The following is a 27,451-nucleotide window of genomic DNA, read 5'->3' as shown; positions in this document are numbered from 1 at the left end:
TGTGGAGTCGGGGCCGGAACCTGAGGATTCCTCTCCAGTGCTGACATGGATCTTGGGGTACTTCTGGAGTCTCCCCAGGGGAGTCAGTCCTCGTCTCGAATGCGGGCATGCACTTGCACTTTCCTCCAGAGCGGTAGCAGCAGTGTCACGCAGTCCGCCTCGTGGATCAAAGGATCTATGGTTTTCCCTCGAGTCTTTCCCACGAGGCTTTCCCACGATGCTTTCCCACAGGGCTGTCCCACGTGCACACGTGGTGGAAGTCGATCCTCGGCTTGAACGTCAAGGCAGTGCAGGGAAAACAGGTTCCTCTGGAATGCACTGACACATCTGGGGGACTCTTGGAATGGTGGCACGACCCTGGAGTTCCTCTCGCCTTTCCTGTGGAGAGCGCCTCCTCTTGAGATGCGACGGGAACGCCGGGAATTCTTTCCCTACGAAACAGGGAAAGGATCCCTCATCTCGAGCTGGGAGGCGGAAACGGGGCTCCCCTGGATGTGTGCGGGACACCACATGACTCCTCTCGAGTGGAGACGGGTATGTCGGGGAACTTCTTGAGTTGCAGCAAGGGTGTGAAGGACCCTTTGGAAGTTCCAGTTGTTAGACGTGATTAGCCTCGAGAAGCCTCTGCGGAAATGGGCCTCATCTCGCCTGGAGGGCAAAACCTCCTGGATTTTGTCGAGTTGCGGCAGGTGCTCTCGACTTACGACGGGGACCTCAGAAACCCGCTCTGGTGGCCTCAGGAAAGGCCAGTCCCCATGCGAGTTCCTCGGGGGCCTCTCAGGATTCCTCTCCCGTCGATGCCAGGGCCTAAGACCTTGTGTGGAGTCGGGGCCGGAACCTGAGGATTCCTCTCCAGTGCTGACATGGATCTTGGGGTACTTCTGGAGTCTCCCCAGGGGAGTCAGTCCTCGTCTCGAATGCGGGCATGCATTGCGCTTTCCTCAAGAGCGGTAGCAGCAGTGTCACGCAGTCCGCCGCGTGGATCAAAGGATCTATGGTTTTCCCTCGAGTCTTTCCCACGAGGCTTTCCCACGAGGCTTTCCCACAGGGCTGTCCCACGTGCACACGTGGTGGGAGTCGATCCTCGGCTTGAACGTCAAGGCAGTGCAGGGAAAACAGGTTCCTCTGGAATGGACTGACTCATCTGGGGGACTCTTGGAATGGTGGCACGACCCTGGAGTTCCTCTCGCCTTTCCTGTGGAGAGCGCCTCCTCTTGAGATGCGACGGGAACGCCGGGAATTCTTTCCCTACGAAACAGGGAAAGGATCCCTCATCTCGAGCTAGGAGGCGGAAACGGGGCTCCCCTGGATGTGTGCGGGACACCACGTGCTTCCTCTCGAGTGGAGACGGGTATGTCGGGGAACTTCTTGAGTTGCAGCAATGGTGTGACGGACCCTTTGGAAGTTCCAGTGGTTAGATGTGATTGGCCTCGAGAAGCCTCAGCGGAAATGGGCCTCATCTGGCCTGGAGGGAAAAACCTCCTGGATTTTCTCGAGTTGCGGCAGGTGCTCTCGACTTACGACGGGGACCTCAGGGAACCGCTCTGGTGGCCTCAGGAAAGGCCAGTCCCCATGCGAGTTCCTCGGGGGCGTCTCGGGATTCCTCTCCCGTCGATGCCGGGGCCTAAGACCTTGTGTGGAGTCGGGGCCGGAACCTGAGGATTCCTCTCCAGTGCTGACATGGATCTTGGGGTACTTCTGGAGTCTCCCCAGGGGAGTCAGTCCTCGTCTCGAATGCGGGCATGCACTTGCGCTTTCCTCCAGAGCGGTAGCAGCAGTGTCACGCAGTCCGCCGCGTGGATCAAAGGATCTATGGTTTTCCCTCGAGTCTTTCCCACGAGGCTTTCCCACGAGGCTTTCCCACAGGGCTGTCCCACGTGCACACGTGGTGGGAGTCGATCCTCGGCTTGAACGTCAAGGCAGTGCAGGGAAAACAGGTTCCTCTGGAATGGACTGACACATCTGGGGGACTCTTGGAATGGTGGCACGACCCTGGAGTTCCTCTCGCCTTTCCTGTGGAGAGCGCCTCCTCTTGAGATGCGACGGGAACGCCGGGAATTCTTTCCCTACGAAACAGGGAAAGGATCCCTCATCTCGAGCTAGGAGGCGGAAACGGGGCTCCCCTGGATGTGTGCGGGACCCCACGTGCTTCCTCTCGAGTGGAGACGGGTATGTCGGGGAACTTCTTGAGTTGCAGCAAGGGTGTGAAGGACCCTTTGGAAGTTCCAGTGGTTAGACGTGATTGGCCTCGAGAAGCCTCAGCGGAAAAGGGCCTCATCTCGCCTGGAGGGCAAAACCTCCTGGATTTTCTCGAGTTGCGGCAGGTGCTCTCAACTTACGACGGGGACCTCAGGGACCCGCTCTGGTGGCCTCAGGAAAGGCCAGTCCCCATTCGAGTTCCTCGGGGGCCACTCAGGATTCCTCTCCCGTCGATGCCGGGGCCTAAGACCTTGTGTGGAGTCGGGGCCGGAACCTGAAGATTCCTCTCCAGTGCTGACATGGATCTTGGGGTACTTCTGGAGTCTCCCCAGGGGAGTCAGTCCTCGTCTCGAATGCGGGCATGCACTTGCGCTTTCCCCCAGAGCGGTAGCAGCAGTGTCACGCAGTCCGCCGCGTGGATCAAAGGATCTATGGTTTTCCCTCGAGTCTTTCCCACGAGGCTTTCCCACGAGGCTTTCCCACAGGGCTGTCCCACGTGCACACGTGGTGGGAGTCGATCCTCGGCTTGAACGTCAAGGCAGTGCAGGGAAAACAGGTTCCTCTGGAATGGACTGACATATCTGGGGGACTCTTGGAATGGTGGCACGACCCTGGAGTTCCTCTCGCCTTTCCTGTGGAGAGCGCCTCCTCTTGAGATGCGACGGGAACGCCGGGAATTCTTTCCCTACGAAACAGGGAAAGGATCCCTCATCTCGAGCTAGGAGGCGGAAACGGGGCTCCCCTGGATGTGTGCGGGACCCCACGTGCTTCCTCTCGAGTGCAGACGGGTATGTCGGGGAACTTCTTCAGTTGCAGCAAGGGTGTGAAGGACCCTTTGGAAGTTCCAGTGGTTAGATGTGATTGGCCTCGAGAAGCCTCAGCGGAAATGGGCCTCATCTCGCCTGGAGGGCAAAACCTCCTGGATTTTCTCGAGTTGTGGCAGGTGCTCTCGACTTACGACGGGGACCTCAGGGAACCGCTCTGGTGGCCTCAGGAAAGGCCAGTCCCCATGCGAGTTCCTCGGGGGCCTCTCGGGATTCCTCTCCCTTCGATGCCGGGGCCTAAGACCTTGTGTGGAGTTGGGGCCGGAACCTGAGGATTCCTCTCCAGTGCTGACATGGATCTTGGGGTACTTCTGGAGTCTCCCCAGGGGAGTCAGTCCTCGTCTCGAATGCGGGCATGCACTTGCGCTTTCCTCTAGAGCGGTAGCAGCAGTGTCACGCAGTCTGCCGCGTGGATCAAAGGATCTATGGTTTTCCCTCGAGTCTTTCCCACGAGGCTTTCCCACGAGGCTTTCCCACAGGGCTGTCCCACGTGCACACGTGGTGGGAGTGGATCCTCGGCTTGAACGTCAAGGCAGTGCAGGGAAAACAGGTTCCTCTTGAATGGACTGACACATCTGGGGGACTCTTGGAATGGTGGCACGACCCTGGAGTTCCTCTCGCCTTTCCTGTGGAGAGCGCCTCCTCTTGAGATGCGACGGGAACGCCGGGAATTCTTTCCCTACGAAACAGGGAAAGGATCCCTCATCTCGAGCTAGGAGGCGGAAACGGGGCTCCCCTGGATGTGTGCGGGACCCCACGTGCTTCCTCTCGAGTGGAGACGGGTATGTCGGGGAACTTCTTGAGTTGCAGCAAGGGTGTGAAGGACCCTTTGGAAGTTCCAGTGGTTAGACGTGATTAGCCTCGAGAAGCCTCAGCGGAAATGGGCCTCATCTCGCCTGGAGGGCAAAACCTCCTGGATTTTCTCGAGTTGCGGCAGGTGCTCTCGACTTACGACGGGGACCTCAGGGACCCGCTCTGGTGGCCTCAGGAAAGGCCAGTCCCCATGTGAGTTCCTCGGGGGCCTCTCGGGATTCCTCTCCCGTCGATGCCGGGGCCTAAGACCTTGTGTGGAGTCGGGGCCGGAACCTGAGGATTCCTCTCCAGTGCTGACATGGATCTTGGGGTACTTCTGGAGTCTCCCCAGGGGAGTCAGTCCTCGTCTCGAATGCGGACATTCACTTGCGCTTTCCTCCAGAGCGGTAGCAGCAGTGTCACGCAGTCCGCCGCGTGGATCAAAGGATCTATGGTTTTCCCTCGAGTCTTTCCCACGAGGCTTTCCCACGAGGCTTTACCACAGGGCTGTCCCACGTGCACACGTGGTGGGAGTCGATCCTCGGCTTGAACGTCAGGCAGTGCAGGGAAAACAGGTTCCTCTGGAATGGACTGACACATCTGGGGGTCTCTTGGAATGGTGCCACGACCCTGGAGTTCCTCTCGCCTTTCCTGCGGAGAGCGCCACCTCTTGAGATGCGACGGGAACGCCGGGAATTCTTTCCCTACGAAACAGGGAAAGGATCCCTCATCTCGAGCTAGGAGGCGGAAACGGGGCTCCCCTGGATGTGTGCGGGACCCCACGTGCTTCCTCTCGAGTGGAGACGGGTATATCGCGGAACTGCTTGAGTTGCAGCAATGGTGTGAAGGACCCTTTGGAAGTTCCAGCGGTTAGATGTGATTAGCCTCGAGAAGCCTCAGCGGAAATGGGCCTCATCTCGCCTGGAGGGCAAAACCTCCTGGATTTTCTCGAGTTGCGGCAGGTGCTCTCGACTTACGGTCGGGACCTCAGGGACCCGCTCTGGTGGCCTCAGGAAAGGCCAGTTCCCATGCGAGTTCCTCGGGCCCTCTCGGGATTCCTCTCCCGTCGATGCCGGGGCCTAAGACCTTGTGTGGAGTCGGGGCCGGAACCTGAGGATTCCTCTCCAGTGCTGACATGGATCTTGGGGTACTTCTGGAGTCTCCCCAGGGGAGTCAGTCCTCGTCTTGAATGCGGGCATGCACTTGCGGTTTCCTCCAGAGCGGTAGCAGCAGTGTCACGCAGTCCGCCGCGTGGATCAAAGGATCTATGCTTTTCCCTCGAGTCTTTCCCACGAGGCTTTCCCACGAGGCTTTCCCACAGGGCTGTCCCACGTGCACACATGGTGGGAGTCGATCCTCGGCTTGAACGTCAATGCAGTGCAGGGAAAACAGGTTACTCTGGAATGGACTGACACATCTGGGGGACTCTTGGAATGGTGGCACGACCCTGGAGTTCCTCTCGCCTTTCCTGTGGAGAGCGCCTCCTCTTGAGATGCGACGGGAACGCCGGGAATTCTTTCCCTACGAAACAGGGAAAGGATCCCTCATCTCGAGCTAGGAGGGGGAAACGGGGCTCCCTTGGATGTGTGCGGGACCCCACGTGCTTCCTCTCGAGTGGAGACGGGTATGTCGGGGAACTTCTTGAGTTGCAGCAAGGGTGTGAAGGACCCTTTGGAAGTTCCAGTGGTTAGACGTGATTGGCCTCGAGAAGCCTCAGCGGAAATGGGCCTCATCTCGCCTGGAGGGCAAAACCTCCTGGATTTTCTCGAGTTGCGGCAGGTGCTCTCAACTTACGACGGGGACCTCAGGGACCCGCTCTGGTGGCCTCAGGAAAGGCCAGTCCCCATTCGAGTTCCTCGGGGGCCACTCAGGATTCCTCTCCCGTCGATGCCGGGGCCTAAGACCTTGTGTGGAGTCGGGGCCGGAACCTGAAGATTCCTCTCCAGTGCTGACATGGATCTTGGGGTACTTCTGGAGTCTCCCCAGGGGAGTCAGTCCTCGTCTCGAATGCGGGCATGCACTTGCGCTTTCCTCCAGAGCGGTAGCAGCAGTGTCACGCAGTCCGCCGCGTGGATCAAAGGATCTATGGTTTTCCCTCGAGTCTTTCCCACGAGGCTTTCCCACGAGGCTTTCCCACAGGGCTGTCCCACGTGCACACGTGGTGGGAGTCGATCCTCGGCTTGAACGTCAAGGCAGTGCAGGGAAAACAGGTTCCTCTGGAATGGACTGACATATCTGGGGGACTCTTGGAATGGTGGCACGACCCTGGAGTTCCTCTCGCCTTTCCTGTGGAGAGCGCCTCCTCTTGAGATGCGACTGGAACGCCGGGAATTCTTTCCCTACGAAACAGGGAAAGGATCCCTCATCTCGAGCTAGGAGGCGGAAACGGGGCTCCCCTGGATGTGTGCGGGACCCCACGTGCTTCCTCTCGAGTGCAGACGGGTATGTCGGGGAACTTCTTCAGTTGCAGCAAGGGTGTGAAGGACCCTTTGGAAGTTCCAGTGGTTAGATGTGATTGGCCTCGAGAAGCCTCAGCGGAAATGGGCCTCATCTCGCCTGGAGGGCAAAACCTCCTGGATTTTCTCGAGTTGCGGCAGGTGCTCTCGACTTACGACGGGGACCTCAGGGAACCGCTCTGGTGGCCTCAGGAAAGGCCAGTCCCCATGCGAGTTCCTCGGGGGCCTCTCGGGATTCCTCTCCCTTCGATGCCGGGGCCTAAGACCTTGTGTGGAGTTGGGGCCGGAACCTGAGGATTCCTCTCCAGTGCTGACATGGATCTTGGGGTACTTCTGGAGTCTCCCCAGGGGAGTCAGTCCTCGTCTCGAATGCGGGCATGCACTTGCGCTTTCCTCCAGAGCGGTAGCAGCAGTGTCACGCAGTCTGCCGCGTGGATCAAAGGATCTATTGTTTTCCCTCGAGTCTTTCCCACGAGGCTTTCCCACGAGGCTTTCCCACAGGGCTGTCCCACGTGCACACGTGGTGGGAGTCGAACCTCGGCTTGAACGTCAAGGCAGTGCAGGGAAAACAGGTTCCTCTTGAATGGACTGACACATCTGGGGGACTCTTGGAATGGTGGCTCGACCCTGGAGTTCCTCTCGCCTTTCCTGTGGAGAGCGCCTCCTCTTGAGATGCGACGGGAACGCCGGGAATTCTTTCCCTACGAAACAGGGAAAGGATCCCTCATCTCGAGCTAGGAGGCGGAAACGGGGCTCCCCTGGATGTGTGCGGGACCCCACGTGCTTCCTCTCGAGTGGAGACGGGTATGTCGGGGAACTTCTTGAGTTGCAGCAAGGGTGTGAAGGACCCTTTGGAAGTTCCAGTGGTTAGACGTGATTAGCCTCGAGAAGCCTCAGCGGAAATGGGCCTCATCTCGCCTGGAGGGCAAAACCTCCTGGATTTTCTCGAGTTGGGGCAGGTGCTCTCGACTTACGACGGGGACCTCAGGGACCCGCTCTGGTGGCCTCAGGAAAGGCCAGTCCCCATGTGAGTTCCTCGGGGGCCTCTCGGGATTCCTCTCCCGTCGATGCCGGGGCCTAAGACCTTGTGTGGAGTCGGGGCCGGAACCTGAGGATTCCTCTCCAGTGCTGACATGGATCTTGGGGTACTTCTGGAGTCTCCCCAGGGGAGTCAGTCCTCGTCTCGAATGCGGACATTCACTTGCGCTTTCCTCCAGAGCGGTAGCAGCAGTGTCACGCAGTCCGCCGCGTGGATCAAAGGATCTATGGTTTTCCCTCGAGTCTTTCCCACGAGGCTTTCCCACGAGGCTTTACCACAGGGCTGTCCCACGTGCACACGAGGTGGGAGTCGATCCTCGGCTTGAACGTCAGGCAGTGCAGGGAAAACAGGTTCCTCTGGAATGGACTGACACATCTGGGGGTCTCTTGGAATGGTGCCACGACCCTGGAGTTCCTCTCGCCTTTCCTGGGGAGAGCGCCACCTCTTGAGATGCGACGGGAACGCCGGGAATTCTTTCCCTACGAAACAGGGAAAGGATCCCTCATCTCGAGCTAGGAGGCGGAAACGGGGCTCCCCTGGATGGGTGCGGGACCCCACGTGCTTCCTCTCGAGTGGAGACGGGTATATCGCGGAACTGCTTGAGTTGCAGCAATGGTGTGAAGGACCCTTTGGAAGTTCCAGCGGTTAGATGTGATTAGCCTCGAGAAGCCTCAGCGGAAATGGGCCTCATCTCGCCTGGAGGGCAAAACCTCCTGGATTTTCTCGAGTTGCGGCAGGTGCTCTCAACTTACGGTGGGGACCTCAGGGACCCGCTCTGGTGGCCTCAGGAAAGGCCAGTCCCCATGCGAGTTCCTCGGGGGCCTCTCGGGATTCCTCTCCCGTCGATGCCGGGGCCTAAGACCTTGTGTGGAGTCGGGGCCGGAACCTGAGGATTCCTCTCCAGTGCTGACATGGATTTTGGGGTACTTCTGGAGTCTCCCCAGGGGAGTCAGTCCTCGTCTCGAATGCGGGCATGCACTTGCGCTTTCCTCCAGAGCGGTAGCAGCAGTGTCACGCAGTCCGCCGCGTGGATCAAAGGATCTATGGTTTTCCCTCGAGTCTTTCCCACGAGGCTTTCCCACGAGGCTTTCCCACAGGGCTGTCCCACGTGCACACGTGGTGGGAGTCGATCCTCGGCTTGAACGTCAAGGCAGTGCAGGGAAAACAGGTTCCTCTGGAATGGACTGACACATCTGGGGGACTCTTGGAATGGTGTCTCGACCCTGGAGTTCCTCTCGCCTTTCCTGTGGAGAGCGCCTCCTCTTGAGATGCGCCGGGAACGCCGGGAATTCTTTCCCTATGAAACAGGGAAAGGATCCCTCATCTCGAGCTAGGAGGCGGAAACGGGGCTTCCCTGGATGTGTGCGGGACCCCACGTGCTTCCTCTCGAGTGGAGACGGGTATGTCGGGGAACTTCTTGAGTTGCAGCTATGGTGTGAAGGACCATTTGGAAGTTCCAGTGGTTAGATGTGATTGGCCTCGAGAAGCCTCAGCGAAAATGGGCCTCATCTCGCCTGGAGGGCAAAACCTCCTGGATTTTCTCGAGTTGCGGCAGGTGCTCTTGACTTACGACGGGGACCTCAGGGACCCGCTCTGGTGGCCTCAGGAAAGGCCAGTCCCCATGCGAGTTCCTCGGGGGCCTCTCGGGATTCCTCTCCCGTCGATGCCGGGGCCTAAGACCTTGTGTGGAGTCGGGGCCGGAACCTGAGGATTCCTCTCCAGTGCTGACATGGATCTTGGGGTACTTCTGGAGTCTCCCCAGGGGAGTCAGTCCTCGTCTCGAATGCGGGCATGCACTTGCGCTTTCCTCCAGAGCGGTAGCAGCAGTGTCACGCAGTCCGCCGCGTGGATCAAAGGATCTATGGTTTTCCCTCGAGTCTTTCCCACGAGGCTTTCCCACGAGGCTTTCCCACAGGGCTGTCCCACGTGCACACGTGGTGGGAGTCGATCCTCGGCTTGAACGTCAAGGCAGTGCAGGGAAAACAGGTTCCTCTGGAATGGACTGACACATCTGGGGGACTCTTGGAATGGTGGCACGACCCTGGAGTTCCTCTCGCCTTTCCTGTGGAGAGCGCCTCCTCTTGAGATGCGACGGGAACGCCGGGAATTCTTTCCCTACGAAACAGGGAAAGGATCCCTCATCTCGAGCTAGGAGGCGGAAACGGGGCTCCCCTGGATGTGTGCGGGACCCCACGTGCTTCCTCTCGAGTGGAGACGGGTATGTCGGGGAACTTCTTGAGTTGCAGCAAGGGTGTGAAGGACCCTTTGGAAGTTCCAGTGGTTAGACGTGATTGGCCTCGAGAAGCCTCAGCGGAAATGGGCCTCATCTCGCCTGGAGGGCAAAACCTCCTGGATTTTCTCGAGTTGCGGCAGGTGCTCTCAACTTACGACGGGGACCTCAGGGACCCGCTCTGGTGGCCTCAGGAAAGGCCAGTCCCCATTCGAGTTCCTCGGGGGCCACTCAGGATTCCTCTCCCGTCGATGCCGGGGCCTAAGACCTTGTGTGGAGTCGGGGCCGGAACCTCAGGATTCCTCTCCAGTGCTGACATGGATCTTGGGGTACTTCTGGAGTCTCCCCAGGGGAGTCAGTCCTCGTCTCGAATGCGGGCATGCACTTGCGCTTTCCTCCAGAGCGGTAGCAGCAGTGTCACGCAGTCCGCCGCGTGGATCAAAGGATCTATGGTTTTCCCTCGAGTCTTTCCCACGAGGCTTTCCCACGAGGCTTTCCCACAGGGCTGTCCCACGTGCACACGTGGTGGGAGTCGATCCTCGGCTTGAACGTCAAGGCAGTGCAGGGAAAACAGGTTCCTCTGGAATGGACTGACATATCTGGGGGACTCTTGGAATGGTGGCACGACCCTGGAGTTCCTCTCGCCTTTCCTGTGGAGAGCGCCTCCTCTTGAGATGCGACGGGAACGCCGGGAATTCTTTCCCTACGAAACAGGGAAAGGATCCCTCATCTCGAGCTAGGAGGCGGAAACGGGGCTCCCCTGGATGTGTGCGGGACCCCACGTGCTTCCTCTCGAGTGCAGACGGGTATGTCGGGGAACTTCTTCAGTTGCAGCAAGGGTGTGAAGGACCCTTTGGAAGTTCCAGTGGTTAGATGTGATTGGCCTCGAGAAGCCTCAGCGGAAATGGGCCTCATCTCGCCTGGAGGGCAAAACCTCCTGGATTTTCTCGAGTTGCGGCAGGTGCTCTCGACTTACGACGGGGACCTCAGGGAACCGCTCTGGTGGCCTCAGGAAAGGCCAGTCCCCATGCGAGTTCCTCGGGGGCCTCTCGGGATTCCTCTCCCTTCGATGCCGGGGCCTAAGACCTTGTGTGGAGTTGGGGCCGGAACCTGAGGATTCCTCTCCAGTGCTGACATGGATCTTGGGGTACTTCTGGAGTCTCCCCAGGGGAGTCAGTCCTCGTCTCGAATGCGGGCATGCACTTGCGCTTTCCTCCAGAGCGGTAGCAGCAGTGTCACGCAGTCTGCCGCGTGGATCAAAGGATCTATTGTTTTCCCTCGAGTCTTTCCCACGAGGCTTTCCCACGAGGCTTTCCCACAGGGCTGTCCCACGTGCACACGTGGTGGGAGTCGAACCTCGGCTTGAACGTCAAGGCAGTGCAGGGAATACAGGTTCCTCTTGAATGGACTGACACATCTGGGGGACTCTTGGAATGGTGGCACGACCCTGGAGTTCCTCTCGCCTTTCCTGTGGAGAGCGCCTCCTCTTGAGATGCGACGGGAACGCCGGGAATTCTTTCCCTACGAAACAGGGAAAGGATCCCTCATCTCGAGCTAGGAGGCGGAAACGGGGCTCCCCTGGATGTGTGCGGGACCCCACGTGCTTCCTCTCGAGTGGAGACGGGTATGTCGGGGAACTTCTTGAGTTGCAGCAAGGGTGTGAAGGACCCTTTGGAAGTTCCAGTGGTTAGACGTGATTAGCCTCGAGAAGCCTCAGCGGAAATGGGCCTCATCTCGCCTGGAGGGCAAAACCTCCTGGATTTTCTCGAGTTGCGGCAGGTGCTCTCGACTTACGACGGGGACCTCAGGGACCCGCTCTGGTGGCCTCAGGAAAGGCCAGTCCCCATGTGAGTTCCTCGGGGGCCTCTCGGGATTCCTCTCCCGTCGATGCCGGGGCCTAAGACCTTGTGTGGAGTCGGGGCCGGAACCTGAGGATTCCTCTCCAGTGCTGACATGGATCTTGGGGTACTTCTGGAGTCTCCCCAGGGGAGTCAGTCCTCGTCTCGAATGCGGACATTCACTTGCGCTTTCCTCCAGAGCGGTAGCAGCAGTGTCACGCAGTCCGCCGCGTGGATCAAAGGATCTATGCTTTTCCCTCGAGTCTTTCCCACGAGGCTTTCCCACGAGGCTTTCCCACAGGGCTGTCCCACGTGCACACGTGGTGGGAGTCGATCCTCGGCTTGAACGTCAAGGCAGTGCAGGGAAAACAGGTTACTCTGGAATGGACTGACACATCTGGGGGACTCTTTGAATGGTGGCACGACCCTGGAGTTCCTCTCGCCTTTCCTGTGGAGAGCGCCTCCTCTTGAGATGCGACGGGAACGCCGGGAATTCTTTCCCTACGAAACAGGGAAAGGATCCCTCATCTCGAGCTAGGAGGCGGAAACGGGGCTCCCCTGGATGTGTGCGGGACCCCACGTGCTTCCTCTCGAGTGGAGACGGGTATGTCGGGGAACTTCTTGAGTTGCAGCAAGGGTGTGAAGGACCCTTTGGAAGTTCCATTGGTTAGACGTGATTAGCCTCGAGAAGCCTCAGCGGAAATGGGCCTCATCTCGCCTGGAGGGCAAAACCTCCTGGATTTTCTCGAGTTGCGGCAGGTGCTCTCGACTTACGACGGGGACGTCAGGGACCCGCTCTGGTGGCCTCAGGAAAGGCCAGTCCCCATGCGAGTTCCTCGGGGGCCTCTCGGGATTCCTCTCCCGTCGATGCCGGGGCCTAAGACCTTGTGTGGAGTCGGGGCCGGAACCTGAGGATTCCTCTCCAGTGCTGACATGGATCTTGGGGTACTTCTGGAGTCTCCCCAGGGGAGTCAGTCCTCGTCTCGAATGCGGGCATGCACTTGCGCTTTCCTCCAGAGCGGTAGCAGCAGTGTCACGCAGTCCGCCGCGTGGATCAAAGGATCTATGGTTTTCCCTCGAGTCTTTCCCACGAGGCTTTCCCACGAGGCTTTCCCACAGGGCTGTCCCACGTGCACACGTGGTGGGAGTCGATCCTCGGCTTGAACGTCAAGGCAGTGCAGGGAAAACAGGTTCCTCTGAAATGGACTGACACATCTGGGGGACTCTTGGAATGGTGGCACGACCCTGGAGTTCCTCTCGCCTTTCCTGTGGAGAGCGCCTCCTCTTGAGATGCGACGGGAACGTCGGGAATTCTTTCCCTACGAAACAGGGAAAGGATCCCTCATCTCGAGCTAGGAGGCGGAAACGGGGCTCCCCTGGATGTGTGCGGGACCCCACGTGCTTCCTCTCGAGTGGAGACGGGTATGTCGGGGAACTTCTTGAGTTGCAGCAAGGGGGTGAAGCACCCTTTGGAAGTTCCAGTGGTTAGACGTGATTAGCCTCGAGAAGCCTCAGCGGAAATGGGCCTCATCTCGCCTGGAGGGCAAAACCTGCTGGATTTTCTCGAGTTGCGGCAGGTGCTCTCGACTTACGACGGGGACCTCAGGGACCCGCTCTGGTGGCCTCAGGAAAGGCCAGTCCCCATGCGAGTTCCTCGGGGGCCTCTCGGGATTCCTCTCCCGTCGATGCCGGGGCCTAAGACCTTGTGTGGAGTCGGGGCCGGAACCTGTGGATTCCTCTCCAGTGCTGACATGGATCTTGGGGTACTTCTGGAGTCTCCCCAGGGGAGTCAGTCCTCGTCTCGAATGCGGGCATGCACTTGCGCTTTCCTCCAGAGCGGTAGCAGCAGTGTCACGCAGTCCGCCGCGTGGATCAAAGGATCTATTGTTTTCCCTCGATTCTTTCCCACGAGGCTTTCCCACGAGGCTTTCCCACAGGGCTGTCCCACGTGCACACGTGGTGGGAGTCGATCCTCGGCTTGAACGTCAAGGCAGTGCAGGGAAAACAGGTTACTCTGGAATGGACTGACACATCTGGGGGACTCTTGGATTGGTGGCACGACCCTGGAGTTCCTCTCGCCTTTCCTGTGGAGAGCGCCTCCTCTTGAGATGCGACGGGAACGCCGGGAATTCTTTCCCTACAAAACAGGGAAAGGATCCCTCATCTCGAGCTAGGAGGCGGAATCGGGGCTCCCCTGGATGTGTGCGGGACCCCACGTGCTTCCTCTCGAGTGGAGACGGGTATGTCGGGGAACTTCTTGAGTTGCAGCAAGGGTGTGAAGGACCCTTTGGAAGTTCCAGTGGTTAGACGTGATTAGCCTCGAGAAGCTTCAGCGGAAATGGGCCTCATCTCGCCTGGAGGGCAAAACCTCCTGGATTTTCTCGAGTTGCGGCAGGTGTTCTCGACTTACGACGGGGACCTCAGGGACCCGCTCTGGTGGCCTCAGGAATGGCCAGTCCCCATGCGAGTTCCTCGGGGGCCTCTCGGGATTCCTCTCCCGTCGATGCCGGGGCCTAAGACCTTGTGTGCAGTCGGGGCCGGAACCTGAGGATTCCTCTCCAGTGCTGACATGGATCTTGGGGTACTTCTGGAGTCTCCCCAGGGGAGTCAGTCCTCGTCTCGAATGCGGGCATGCACTTGCGCTTTCCTCCAGAGCGGTAGCAGCAGTGTCACGCAGTCCGCCGCGTGGATCAAAGGATCTATGGTTTTCCCTCGAGTCTTTCCCACGAGGCTTTCCCACGAGGCTTTCCCACAGGGCTGTCCCACGTGCACACGTGGTGGGAGTCGATCCTCGGCTTGAACGTCAAGGCAGTGCAGGGAAAACAGGTTCCTCTGGAATGGACTGACATATCTGGGGGACTCTTGGAATGGTGGCACGACCCTGGAGTTCCTCTCGCCTTTCCTGTGGAGAGCGCCTCCTCTTGAGATGCGACGGGAACACCGGGAATTCTTTCCCTACGAAACAGGGAAAGGATCCCTCATCTCGAGCTAGGAGGCGGAAACGGGGCTCCCCTGGATGTGTGCGGGACCCCACGTGCTTCCTCTCGAGTGCAGACGGGTATGTCGGGGAACTTCTTCAGTTGCAGCAAGGGTGTGAAGGACCCTTTGGAAGTTCCAGTGGTTAGATGTGATTGGCCTCGAGAAGCCTCAGCGGAAATGGGCCTCATCTCGCCTGGAGGGCAAAACCTCCTGGATTTTCTCGAGTTGCGGCAGGTGCTCTCGACTTACGACGGGGACCTCAGGGAACCGCTCTGGTGGCCTCAGGAAAGGCCAGTCCCCATGCGAGTTCCTCGGGGGCCTCTCGGGATTCCTCTCCCTTCGATGCCGGGGCCTAAGACCTTGTGTGGAGTTGGGGCCGGAACCTGAGGATTCCTCTCCAGTGCTGACATGGATCTTGGGGTACTTCTGGAGTCTCCCCAGGGGAGTCAGTCCTCGTCTCGAATGCGGGCATGCACTTGCGCTTTCCTCCAGAGCGGTAGCAGCAGTGTCACGCAGTCTGCCGCGTGGATCAAAGGATCTATTGTTTTCCCTCGAGTCTTTCCCACGAGGCTTTCCCACGAGGCTTTCCCACAGGGCTGTCCCACGTGCACACGTGGTGGGAGTCGAACCTCGGCTTGAACGTCAAGGCAGTGCAGGGAAAACAGGTTCCTCTTGAATGGACTGACACATCTGGGGGACTCTTGGAATGGTGGCACGACCCTGGAGTTCCTCTCGCCTTTCCTGTGGAGAGCGCCTCCTCTTGAGATGCGACGGGAACGCCGGGAATTCTTTCCCTACGAAACAGGGAAAGGATCCCTCATCTCGAGCTAGGAGGCGGAAACGGGGCTCCCCTGGATGTGTGCGGGACCCCACGTGCTTCCTCTCGAGTGGAGACGGGTATGTCGGGGAACTTCTTGAGTTGCAGCAAGGGTGTGAAGGACCCTTTGGAAGTTCCAGTGGTTAGACGTGATTAGCCTCGAGAAGCCTCAGCGGAAATGGGCCTCATCTCGCCTGGAGGGCAAAACCTCCTGGATTTTCTCGAGTTGCGGCAGGTGCTCGCGACTTACGACGGGGACCTCAGGGACCCGCTCTGGTGGCCTCAGGAAAGGCCAGTCCCCATGTGAGTTCCTCGGGGGCCTCTCGGGATTCCTCTCCCGTCGATGCCGGGGCCTAAGACCTTGTGTGGAGTCGGGGCCGGAACCTGAGGATTCCTCTCCAGTGCTGACATGGATCTTGGGGTACTTCTGGAGTCTCCCCAGGGGAGTCAGTCCTCGTCTCGAATGCGGACATTCACTTGCGCTTTCCTCCAGAGCGGTAGCAGCAGTGTCACGCAGTCCGCCGCGTGGATCAAAGGATCTATGGTTTTCCCTCGAGTCTTTCCCACGAGGCTTTCCCACGAGGCTTTACCACAGGGCTGTCCCACGTGCACACGTGGTGGGAGTCGATCCTCGGCTTGAACGTCAGGCAGTGCAGGGAAAACAGGTTCCTCTGGAATGGACTGACACATCTGGGGGTCTCTTGGAATGGTGCCACGACCCTGGAGTTCCTCTCGCCTTTCCTGGGGAGAGCGCCACCTCTTGAGATGCGACGGGAACGCCGGGAATTCTTTCCCTACGAAACAGGGAAAGGATCCCTCATCTCGAGCTAGGAGGCGGAAACGGGGCTCCCCTGGATGGGTGCGGGACCCCACGTGCTTCCTCTCGAGTGGAGACGGGTATATCGCGGAACTGCTTGAGTTGCAGCAATGGTGTGAAGGACCCTTTGGAAGTTCCAGCGGTTAGATGTGATTAGCCTCGAGAAGCCTCAGCGGAAATGGGCCTCATCTCGCCTGGAGGGCAAAACCTCCTGGATTTTCTCGAGTTGCGGCAGGTGCTCTCGACTTACGGTGGGGACCTCAGGGACCCGCTCTGGTGGCCTCAGGAAAGGCCAGTCCCCATGCGAGTTCCTCGGGGCCTCTCGGGATTCCTCTCCCGTCGATGCCGGGGCCTAAGACCTTGTGTGGAGTCGGGGCCGGAACCTGAGGATTCCTCTCCAGTGCTGACATGGATCTTGGGGTACTTCTGGAGTCTCCCCAGGGGAGTCAGTCCTCGTCTTGAATGCGGGCATGCACTTGCGGTTTCCTCCAGAGCGGTAGCAGCAGTGTCACGCAGTCCGCCGCGTGGATCAAAGGATCTATGCTTTTCCCTCGAGTCTTTCCCACGAGGCTTTCCCACGAGGCTTTCCCACAGGGCTGTCCCACGTGCACACGTGGTGGGAGTCGATCCTCGGCTTGAACGTCAATGCAGTGCAGGGAAAACAGGTTACTCTGGAATGGACTGACACATCTGGGGGACTCTTGGAATGGTGGCACGACCCTGGAGTTCCTCTCGCCTTTCCTGTGGAGAGCGCCTCCTCTTGAGATGCGACGGGAACGCCGGGAATTCTTTCCCTACGAAACAGGGAAAGGATCCCTCATCTCGAGCTAGGAGGCGGAAACGGGGCTCCCCTGGATGTGTGCGGGACCCCACGTGCTTCCTCTCGAGTGGAGACGGGTATGTCGGGGAACTTCTTGAGTTGCAGCAAGGGTGTGAAGGACCCTTTGGAAGTTCCATTGGTTAGACGTGATTAGCCTCGAGAAGCCTCAGCGGAAATGGGCCTCATCTCGCCTGGAGGGCAAAACCTCCTGGATTTTCTCGAGTTGCGGCAGGTGCTCTCGACTTACGACGGGGACGTCAGGGACCCGCTCTGGTGGCCTCAGGAAAGGCCAGTCCCCATGCGAGTTCCTCGGGGGCCTCTCGGGATTCCTCTCCCGTCGATGCCGGGGCCTAAGACCTTGTGTGGAGTCGGGGCCGGAACCTGAGGATTCCTCTCCAGTGCTGACATGGATCTTGGGGTACTTCTGGAGTCTCCCCAGGGGAGTCAGTCCTCGTCTCGAATGCGGGCATGCACTTGCGCTTTCCTCCAGAGCGGTAGCAGCAGTGTCACGCAGTCCGCCGCGTGGATCAAAGGATCTATTGTTTTCCCTCGAGTCTTTCCCACGAGGCTTTCCCACGAGGCTTTCCCACAGGGCTGTCCCACGTGCACACGTGGTGGGAGTCGATCCTCGGCTTGAACGTCAAGGCAGTGCAGGGAAAACAGGTTCCTCTGGAATGGACTGACACATCTGGGGGACTCTTGGAATGGTGGCACGACCCTGGAGTTCCTCTCGCCTTTCCTGTGGAGAGCGCCTCCTCTTGAGATGCGACGGGAACGCCGGGAATTCTTTCCCTACGAAACAGGGAAAGGATCCCTCATCTCGAGCTAGGAGGCGGAAACGGGGCTCCCCTGGATGTGTGCGGGACCCCACGTGATTCCTCTCGAGTGGAGACGGGTATGTCGGGGAACTTCTTGAGTTGCAGCAAGGGTGTGAAGGACCCTTTGGAAGTTCCAGTGGTTAGACGTGATTAGCCTCGAGAAGCCTCAGCGGAAATGGGCCTCATCTCGCCTGGAGGGCAAAACCTCCTGGATTTTCTCGAGTTGCGGCAGGTGCTCTCGACTTATGACGGGGACGTCAGGGACCCGCTCTGGTGGCCTCAGGAAAGGCCAGTCCCCATGCGAGTTCCTCGGGGGCCTCTCGGGATTCCTCTCCCGTCGATGCCGGGGCCTAAGACCTTGTGTGGAGTCGGGGCCGGAACCTGAGGATTCCTCTCCAGTGCTGACATGGATCTTGGAGTACTTCTGGAGTCTCTCCCGGGGAGTCAGTCCTCGTCTCGAATGCGGGAATGCACTTGCGCTTTCCTCCAGAGCGGTAGCAGCAGTGTCACGCAGTCCGCCGCGTGGATCAAAGGATCTATGGTTTTCCCTCGAGTCTTTCCCACGAGGCTTTCCCACGAGGCTTTCCCACAGGGCTGTCCCACGTGCACACGTGGTGGGAGTCGATCCTCGGCTTGAACGTCAAGGCAGTGCAGGGAAAACAGGTTCCTCTGGAATGGACTGACACATCTGGGGGACTCTTGGATTGGTGGCACGACCCTGGAGTTCCTCTCGCCTTTCCTGTGGAGAGCGCCTCCTCTTGAGATGCGACGGGAACGCCGGGAATTCTTTCCCTACGAAACAGGGAAAGGATCCCTCATCTCGAGCTAGGAGGCGGAAACGGGGCTCCCCTGGATGTGTGCGGGACCCCACGTGCTTCCTCTCGAGTGGAGACGGGTATGTCGGGGAACTTCTTGAGTTGCAGCAAGGGTGTGAAGGACCCTTTGGAAGTTCCAGTGGTTAGACGTGATTAGCCTCGAGAAGCCTCAGCGGAAATGGGCCTCATCTCGCCTAGAGGGCAAAACCTCCTGGATTTTCTCGAGTTGCGGCAGGTGCTCTCGACTTACGACGGGGACCTCAGGGACCCGCTCTGGTGGCCTCAGGAAATGCCAGTCCCCATGCGAGTTCCTCGGGGGCCTCTCGGGATTCCTCTCCCGTAGATGCCGGGGCCTAAGACCTTGTGTGGAGTCGGGGCCGGAACCTGAGGATTCCTCTCCAGTGCTGACATGTATCTTGGGGTACTTCTGGAGTCTCCCCAGGGGAGTCAGTCCTCGTCTCGAATGCGGGCATGCACTTGCGGTTTCCTCCAGAGCGGTAGCAGCAGTGTCACGCAGTCCGCCGCGTGGATCAAAGGATCTATGGTTTTCCCTCGAGTCTTTCCCACGAGGCTTTCCCACGAGGCTTTCCCACAGGGCTGTCCCACGTGCACACGTGGTGGGAGTGGATCCTCGGCTTGAACGTCAAGGCAGTGCAGGGAAAAGAGGTTCCTCTGGAATGGACTGACACATCTGGGGGACTCTTGGAATGGTGGCACGACCCTGGAGTTCCTCTCGCCTTTCCTGTGGAGAGCGCCTCCTCTTGAGATGCGACGGGAACGCCGGGAATTCTTTCCCTACGAAACAGGGAAAGGATCCCTCATCTCGAGCTAGGAGGCGGAAACGGGGCTCCCCTGGATGTGTGCGGGACCCCACGTGCTTCCTCTCGAGTGGAGACGGGTATGTCGGGGAACTTCTTGAGTTGCAGCAATGGTGTGAAGGACCCTTTGGAAGTTCCAGTGGTTAGATGTGATTGGCCTCGAGAAGCCTCAGCGGAAATGGGCCTCATCTGGCCTGGAGGGCAAAACCTCCTGGATTTTCTCGAGTTGCGGCAGGTGCTCTCGACTTATGACGGGGACCTCAGGGACCCGCTCTGGTGGCCTCAGGAAAGGCCAGTCCCCATGCGAGTTCCTCGGGGGCGTCTCGGGATTCCTCTCCCGTCGATGCCGGGGCCTAAGACCTTGTGTGGAGTCGGGGCCGGAACCTGAGGATTCCTCTCCAGTGCTGACATGGATCTTGGGGTACTTCTGGAGTCTCCCCAGGGGAGTCAGTCCTCGTCTCGAATGCGGGCATGCACTTGCGCTTTCCTCCAGAGCGGTAGCAGCAGTGTCACGCAGTCCGCCGCGTGGATCAAAGGATCTATGGTTTTCCCTCGAGTCTTTCCCACGAGGCTTTCCCACGAGGCTTTCCCACAGGGCTGTCCCACGTGCACACGTGGTGGGAGTCGATCCTCGGCTTGAACGTCAAGGCAGTGCAGGGAAAACAGGTTCCTCTGGAATGGACTGACACATCTGGGGGACTCTTGGAATGGTGGCACGACCCTGGAGTTCCTCTCGCCTTTCCTGTGGAGAGCGCCTCCTCTTGAGATGCGACGGGAACGCCGGGAATTCTTTCCCTACGAAACAGGGAAAGGATCCCTCATCTCGAGCTAGGAGGCGGAAACGGGGCTCCCCTGGATGTGTGCGGGACCCCACGTGCTTCCTCTCGAGTGGAGACGGGTATGTCGGGGAACTTCTTGAGTTGCAGCAAGGGTGTGAAGGACCCTTTGGAAGTTCCAGTGGTTAGACGTGATTGGCCTCGAGAAGCCTCAGCGGAAATGGGCCTCATCTCGCCTGGAGGGCAAAACCTCCTGGATTTTCTCGAGTTGCGGCAGGTGCTCTCAACTTACGACGGGGACCTCAGGGACCCGCTCTGGTGGCCTCAGGAAAGGCCAGTCCCCATTCGAGTTCCTCGGGGGCCACTCAGGATTCCTCTCCCGTCGATGCCGGGGCCTAAGACCTTGTGTGGAGTCGGGGCCGGAACCTGAGGATTCCTCTCCAGTGCTGACATGGATCTTGGGGTACTTCTGGAGTCTCCCCAGGGGAGTCAGTCCTCGTCTCGAATGCGGGCATGCACTTGCGCTTTCCTCCAGAGCGGTAGCAGCAGTGTCACGCAGTCCGCCGCGTGGATCAAAGGATCTATGGTTTTCCCTCGAGTCTTTCCCACGAGGCTTTCCCACGAGGCTTTCCCACAGGGCTGTCCCACGTGCACACGTGGTGGGAGTCGATCCTCGGCTTGAACGTCAAGGCAGTGCAGGGAAAACAGGTTCCTCTGGAATGGACTGACATATCTGGGGGACTCTTGGAATGGTGGCACGACCCTGGAGTTCCTCTCGCCTTTCCTGTGGAGAGCGCCTCCTCTTGAGATGCGACGGGAACGCCGGGAATTCTTTCCCTACGAAACAGGGAAAGGATCCCTCATCTCGAGCTAGGAGGCGGAAACGGGGCTCCCCTGGATGTGTCCGGGACCCCACGTGCTTCCTCTCGAGTGCAGACGGGTATGTCGGGGAACTTCTTCAGTTGCAGCAAGGGTGTGAAGGACCCTTTGGAAGTTCCAGTGGTTAGATGTGATTGGCCTCGAGAAGCCTCAGCGGAAATGGGCCTCATCTCGCCTGGAGGGCAAAACCTCCTGGATTTTCTCGAGTTGCGGCAGGTGCTCTCGACTTACGGTGGGGACCTCAGGGACCCGCTCTGGTGGCCTCAGGAAAGGCCAGTCCCCATGCGAGTTCCTCGGGGCCTCTCGGGATTCCTCTCCCGTCGATGCCGGGGCCTAAGACCTTGTGTGGAGTCGGGGCCGGAACCTGAGGATTCCTCTCCAGTGCTGACATGGATCTTGGGGTACTTCTGGAGTCTCCCCAGGGGAGTCAGTCCTCGTCTTGAATGCGGGCATGCACTTGCGGTTTCCTCCAGAGCGGTAGCAGCAGTGTCACGCAGTCCGCCGCGTGGATCAAAGGATCTATGCTTTTCCCTCGAGTCTTTCCCACGAGGCTTTCCCACGAGGCTTTCCCACAGGGCTGTCCCACGTGCACACGTGGTGGGAGTCGATCCTCGGCTTGAACGTCAATGCAGTGCAGGGAAAACAGGTTACTCTGGAATGGACTGACACATCTGGGGGACTCTTGGAATGGTGGCACGACCCTGGAGTTCCTCTCGCCTTTCCTGTGGAGAGCGCCTCCTCTTGAGATGCGACGGGAACGCCGGGAATTCTTTCCCTACGAAACAGGGAAAGGATCCCTCATCTCGAGCTAGGAGGCGGAAACGGGGCTCCCCTGGATGTGTGCGGGACCCCACGTGCTTTCTCTCGAGTGGAGACGGGTATGTCGGGGAACTTCTTGAGTTGCAGCAAGGGTGTGAAGGACCCTTTGGAAGTTCCATTGGTTAGACGTGATTAGCCTCGAGAAGCCTCAGCGGAAATGGGCCTCATCTCGCCTGGAGGGCAAAACCTCCTGGATTTTCTCGAGTTGCGGCAGGTGCTCTCGACTTACGACGGGGACGTCAGGGACCCGCTCTGGTGGCCTCAGGAAAGGCCAGTCCCCATGCGAGTTCCTCGGGGGCCTCTCGGGATTCCTCTCCCGTCGATGCCGGGGCCTAAGACCTTGTGTGGAGTCGGGGCCGGAACCTGAGGATTCCTCTCCAGTGCTGACATGGATCTTGGGGTACTTCTGGAGTCTCCCCAGGGGAGTCAGTCCTCGTCTCGAATGCGGGCATGCACTTGCGCTTTCCTCCAGAGCGGTAGCAGCAGTGTCACGCAGTCCGCCGCGTGGATCAAAGGATCTATGGTTTTCCCTCGAGTCTTTCCCACGAGGCTTTCCCACGAGGCTTTCCCACAGGGCTGTCCCACGTGCACACGTGGTGGGAGTCGATCCTCGGCTTGAACGTCAAGGCAGTGCAGGGAAAACAGGTTCCTCTGAAATGGACTGACACATCTGGGGGACTCTTGGAATGGTTGCACGACCCTGGAGTTCCTCTCGCCTTTCCTGTGGAGAGCGCCTCCTCTTGAGATGCGACGGGAACGTCGGGAATTCTTTCCCTACGAAACAGGGAAAGGATCCCTCATCTCGAGCTAGGAGGCGGAAACGGGGCTCCCCTGGATGTGTGCGGGACCCCACGTGCTTCCTCTCGAGTGGAGACGGGTATGTCGGGGAACTTCTTGAGTTGCAGCAAGGGGGTGAAGCACCCTTTGGAAGTTCCAGTGGTTAGACGTGATTAGCCTCGAGAAGCCTCAGCGGAAATGGGCCTCATCTCGCCTGGAGGGCAAAACCTGCTGGATTTTCTCGAGTTGCGGCAGGTGCTCTCGACTTACGACGGGGACCTCAGGGACCCGCTCTGGTGGCCTCAGGAAAGGCCAGTCCCCATGCGAGTTCCTCGGGGGCCTCTCGGGATTCCTCTCCCGTCGATGCCGGGGCCTAAGACCTTGTGTGGAGTCGGGGCCGGAACCTGTGGATTCCTCTCCAGTGCTGACATGGATCTTGGGGTACTTCTGGAGTCTCCCCAGGGGAGTCAGTCCTCGTCTCGAATGCGGGCATGCACTTGCGCTTTCCTCCAGAGCGGTAGCAGCAGTGTCACGCAGTCCGCCGCGTGGATCAAAGGATCTATTGTTTTCCCTCGAGTCTTTCCCACGAGGCTTTCCCACGAGGCTTTCCCACAGGGCTGTCCCACGTGCACACGTGGTGGGAGTCGATCCTCGGCTTGAACGTCAAGGCAGTGCAGGGAAAACAGGTTCCTCTGGAATGGACTGACACATCTGGGGGACTCTTGGATTGGTGGCACGACCCTGGAGTTCCTCTCGCCTTTCCTGTGGAGAGCGCCTCCTCTTGAGATGCGACGGGAACGCCGGGAATTCTTTCCCTACAAAACAGGGAAAGGATCCCTCATCTCGAGCTAGGAGGCGGAATCGGGGCTCCCCTGGATGTGTGCGGGACCCCACGTGCTTCCTCTCGAGTGGAGACGGGTATGTCGGGGAACTTCTTGAGTTGCAGCAAGGGTGTGAAGGACCCTTTGGAAGTTCCAGTGGTTAGACGTGATTAGCCTCGAGAAGCTTCAGCGGAAATGGGCCTCATCTCGCCTGGAGGGCAAAACCTCCTGGATTTTCTCGAGTTGCCGCAGGTGTTCTCGACTTACGACGGGGACCTCAGGGACCCGCTCTGGTGGCCTCAGGAATGGCCAGTCCCCATGCGAGTTCCTCGGGGGCCTCTCGGGATTCCTCTCCCGTCGATGCCGGGGCCTAAGACCTTGTGTGGAGTCGGGGCCGGAACCTGAGGATTCCTCTCCAGTGCTGACATGGATCTTGGGGTACTTCTGGAGTCTCCCCAGGGGAGTCAGTCCTCGTCTCGAATGCGGGCATGCACTTGCGCTTTCCTCCAGAGCGGTAGCAGCAGTGTCACGCAGTCCGCCGCGTGGATCAAAGGATCTATGGTTTTCCCTCGAGTCTTTCCCACGAGGCTTTCCCACGAGGCTTTCCCACAGGGCTGTCCCACGTGCACACGTGGTGGGAGTCGATCCTCGGCTTGAACGTCAAGGCAGTGCAGGGAAAACAGGTTCCTCTGGAATGGACTGACACATCTGGGGGACTCTTGGAATGGTGGCACGACCCTGGAGTTCCTCTCGCCTTTCCTGTGGAGAGCGCCTCCTCTTGAGATGCGACGGGAACGCCGGGAATTCTTTCCCTACGAAACAGGGAAAGGATCCCTCATCTCGAGCTAGGAGGCGGAAACGGGGCTCCCCTGGATGTGTGCGGGACCCCACGTGCTTCCTCTCGAGTGGAGACGGGTATGTCGGGGAACTTCTTGAGTTGCAGCAAGGGTGTGAAGGACCCTTTGGAAGTTCCAGTGGTTAGACGTGATTAGCCTCGAGAAGCCTCAGCGGAAATGGGCCTCATCTCGCCTGGAGGGCAAAACCTCCTGGATTTTCTCGAGTTGCGGCAGGTGCTCTCGACTTACGACGGGGACCTCAGGGACCCGCTCTGGTGGCCTCAGGAAATGCCAGTCCCCATGCGAGTTCCTCGGGGGCCTCTCGGGATTCCTCTCCCGTCGATGCCGGGGCCTAAGACCTTGTGTGGAGTCGGGGCCGGAACCTGAGGATTCCTCTCCAGTGCTGACATGGATCTTGGGGTACTTCTGGAGTCTCCCCAGGGGAGTCAGTCCTCGTCTCGAATGCGGGCATGCACTTGCGGTTTCCTCCAGAGCGGTAGCAGCAGTGTCACGCAGTCTGCCGCGTGGATCAAAGGATCTATGGTTTTCCCTCGAGTCTTTCCCACGAGGCTTTCCCACGAGGCTTTCCCACAGGGCTGTCCCACGTGCACACGTGGTGGGAGTGGATCCTCGGCTTGAACGTCAAGGCAGTGCAGGGAAAACAGATTCCTCTGGAATGGACTGACACATCTGGGGGACTCTTGGAATGGTGGCACGACCCTGGAGTTCCTCTCGCCTTTCCTGTGGAGAGCGCCTCCTCTTGAGATGCGACGGGAACGCCGGGAATTCTTTCCCTACGAAACAGGGAAAGGATCCCTCATCTCGAGCTAGGAGGCGGAAACGGGGCTCCCCTGGATGTGTGCGGGACCCCACGTGCTTCCTCTCGAGTGGAGACGGGTATGTCGGGGAACTTCTTGAGTTGCAGAAATGGTGTGAAGGACCCTTTGGAAGTTCCAGTGGTTAGATGTGATTGGCCTCGAGAAGCCTCAGCGGAAATGGGCCTCATCTGGCCTGGAGGGCAAAACCTCCTGGATTTTCTCGAGTTGCGACAGGTGCTCTCGACTTACGACGGGGACCTCAGGGACCCGCTCTGGTGGCCTCAGGAAAGGCCAGTCCCCATGCGATTCCTCGGGGGCGTCTCGGGATTCCTCTCCCGTCGATGCCGGGGCCTAAGACCTTGTGTGGAGTCGGGGCCGGAACCTGAGGATTCCTCTCCAGTGCTGACATGGATCTTGGGGTACTTCTGGAGTCTCCCCAGGGGAGTCAGTCCTCGTCTCGAATGCGGGCATGCACTTGCGCTTTCCTCCAGAGCGGTAGCAGCAGTGTCACGCAGTCCGCCGCGTGGATCAAAGGATCTATGGTTTTCCCTCGAGTCTTTCCCACGAGGCTTTCCCACGAGGCTTTCCCACAGGGCTGTCCCACGTGCACACGTGGTGGGAGTCGATCCTCGGCTTGAACGTCATGGCAGTGCAGGGAAAACAGGTTCCTCTGGAATGGACTGACACATCTGGGGGACTCTTGGAATGGTGGCACGACCCTGGAGTTCCTCTCGCCTTTCCTGTGGAGAGCGCCTCCTCTTGAGATGCGACGGGAACGCCGGGAATTCTTTCCCTACGAAACAGGGAAAGGATCCCTCATCTCGAGCTAGGAGGCGGAATCGGGGCTCCCCTGGATGTGTGCGGGACCCCACGTGCTTCCTCTCGAGTGGAGACGGGTATGTCGGGGAACTTCTTGAGTTGCAGCAAGGGTGTGAAGGACCCTTTGGAAGTTCCAGTGGTTAGACGTGATTGGCCTCGAGAAGCCTCAGCGGAAATGGGCCTCATCTCGCCTGGAGGGCAAAACCTCCTGGATTTTCTCGAGTTGCGGCAGGTGCTCTCAACTTACGACGGGGACCTCAGGGACCCGCTCTGGTGGCCTCAGGAAAGGCCAGTCCCCATTCGAGTTCCTCGGGGGCCACTCAGGATTCCTCTCCCGTCGATGCCGGGGCCTAAGACCTTGTGTGGAGTCGGGGCCGGAACCTGAGGATTCCTCTCCAGTGCTGACATGGATCTTGGGGTACTTCTGGAGTCTCCCCAGGGGAGTCAGTCCTCGTCTCGAATGCGGGCATGCACTTGCGCTTTCCTCCAGAGCGGTAGCAGCAGTGTCACGCAGTCCGCCGCGTGGATCAAAGGATCTATGGTTTTCCCTCGAGTCTTTCCCACGAGGCTTTCCCACGAGGCTTTCCCACAGGGCTGTCCCACGTGCACACGTGGTGGGAGTCGATCCTCGGCTTGAACGTCAAGGCAGTGCAGGGAAAACAGGTTCCTCTGGAATGGACTGACATATCTGGGGGACTCTTGGAATGGTGGCACGACCCTGGAGTTCCTCTCGCCTTTCCTGTGGAGAGCGCCTCCTCTTGAGATGCGACGGGAACGCCGGGAATTCTTTCCCTACGAAACAGGGAAAGGATCCCTCATCTCGAGCTAGGAGGCGGAAACGGGGCTCCCCTGGATGTGTCCGGGACCCCACGTGCTTCCTCTCGAGTGCAGACGGGTATGTCGGGGAACTTCTTCAGTTGCAGCAAGGGTGTGAAGGACCCTTTGGAAGTTCCAGTGGTTAGATGTGATTGGCCTCGAGAAGCCTCAGCGGAAATGGGCCTCATCTCGCCTGGAGGGCAAAACCTCCTGGATTTTCTCGAGTTGCGGCAGGTGCTCTCGACTTACGACGGGGACCACAGGGAACCGCTCTGGTGGCCTCAGGAAAGGCCAGTCCCCATGCGAGTTCCTCGGGGGCCTCTCGGGATTCCTCTCCCGTCGATGCCGGGGCCTAAGACCTTGTGTGGAGTCGGGGCCGGAACCTGTGGATTCCTCTCCAGTGCTGACATGGATCTTGGGGTACTTCTGGAGTCTCCCCAGGGGAGTCAGTCCTCGTCTCGAATGCGGGCATGCACTTGCGCTTTCCTCCAGAGCGGTAGCAGCAGTGTCACGCAGTCCGCCGCGTGGATCAAAGGATCTATTGTTTTCCCTCGAGTCTTTCCCACGAGGCTTTCCCACGAGGCTTTCCCACAGGGCTGTCCCACGTGCACACGTGGTGGGAGTCGATCCTCGGCTTGAACGTCAAGGCAGTGCAGGGAAAACAGGTTCCTCTGGAATGGACTGACACATCTGGGGGACTCTTGGATTGGTGGCACGACCCTGGAGTTCCTCTCGCCTTTCCTGTGGAGAGCGCCTCCTCTTGAGATGCGACGGGAACGCCGGGAATTCTTTCCCTACAAAACAGGGAAAGGATCCCTCATCTCGAGC

The sequence above is a fragment of the Ovis canadensis genome, chromosome 22 (genome assembly GCF_042477335.2).
Source record: "Ovis canadensis isolate MfBH-ARS-UI-01 breed Bighorn chromosome 22, ARS-UI_OviCan_v2, whole genome shotgun sequence".
NCBI lineage: Eukaryota > Metazoa > Chordata > Mammalia > Artiodactyla > Bovidae > Ovis > Ovis canadensis.
This window is presented reverse-complemented; position numbering follows the sequence as displayed.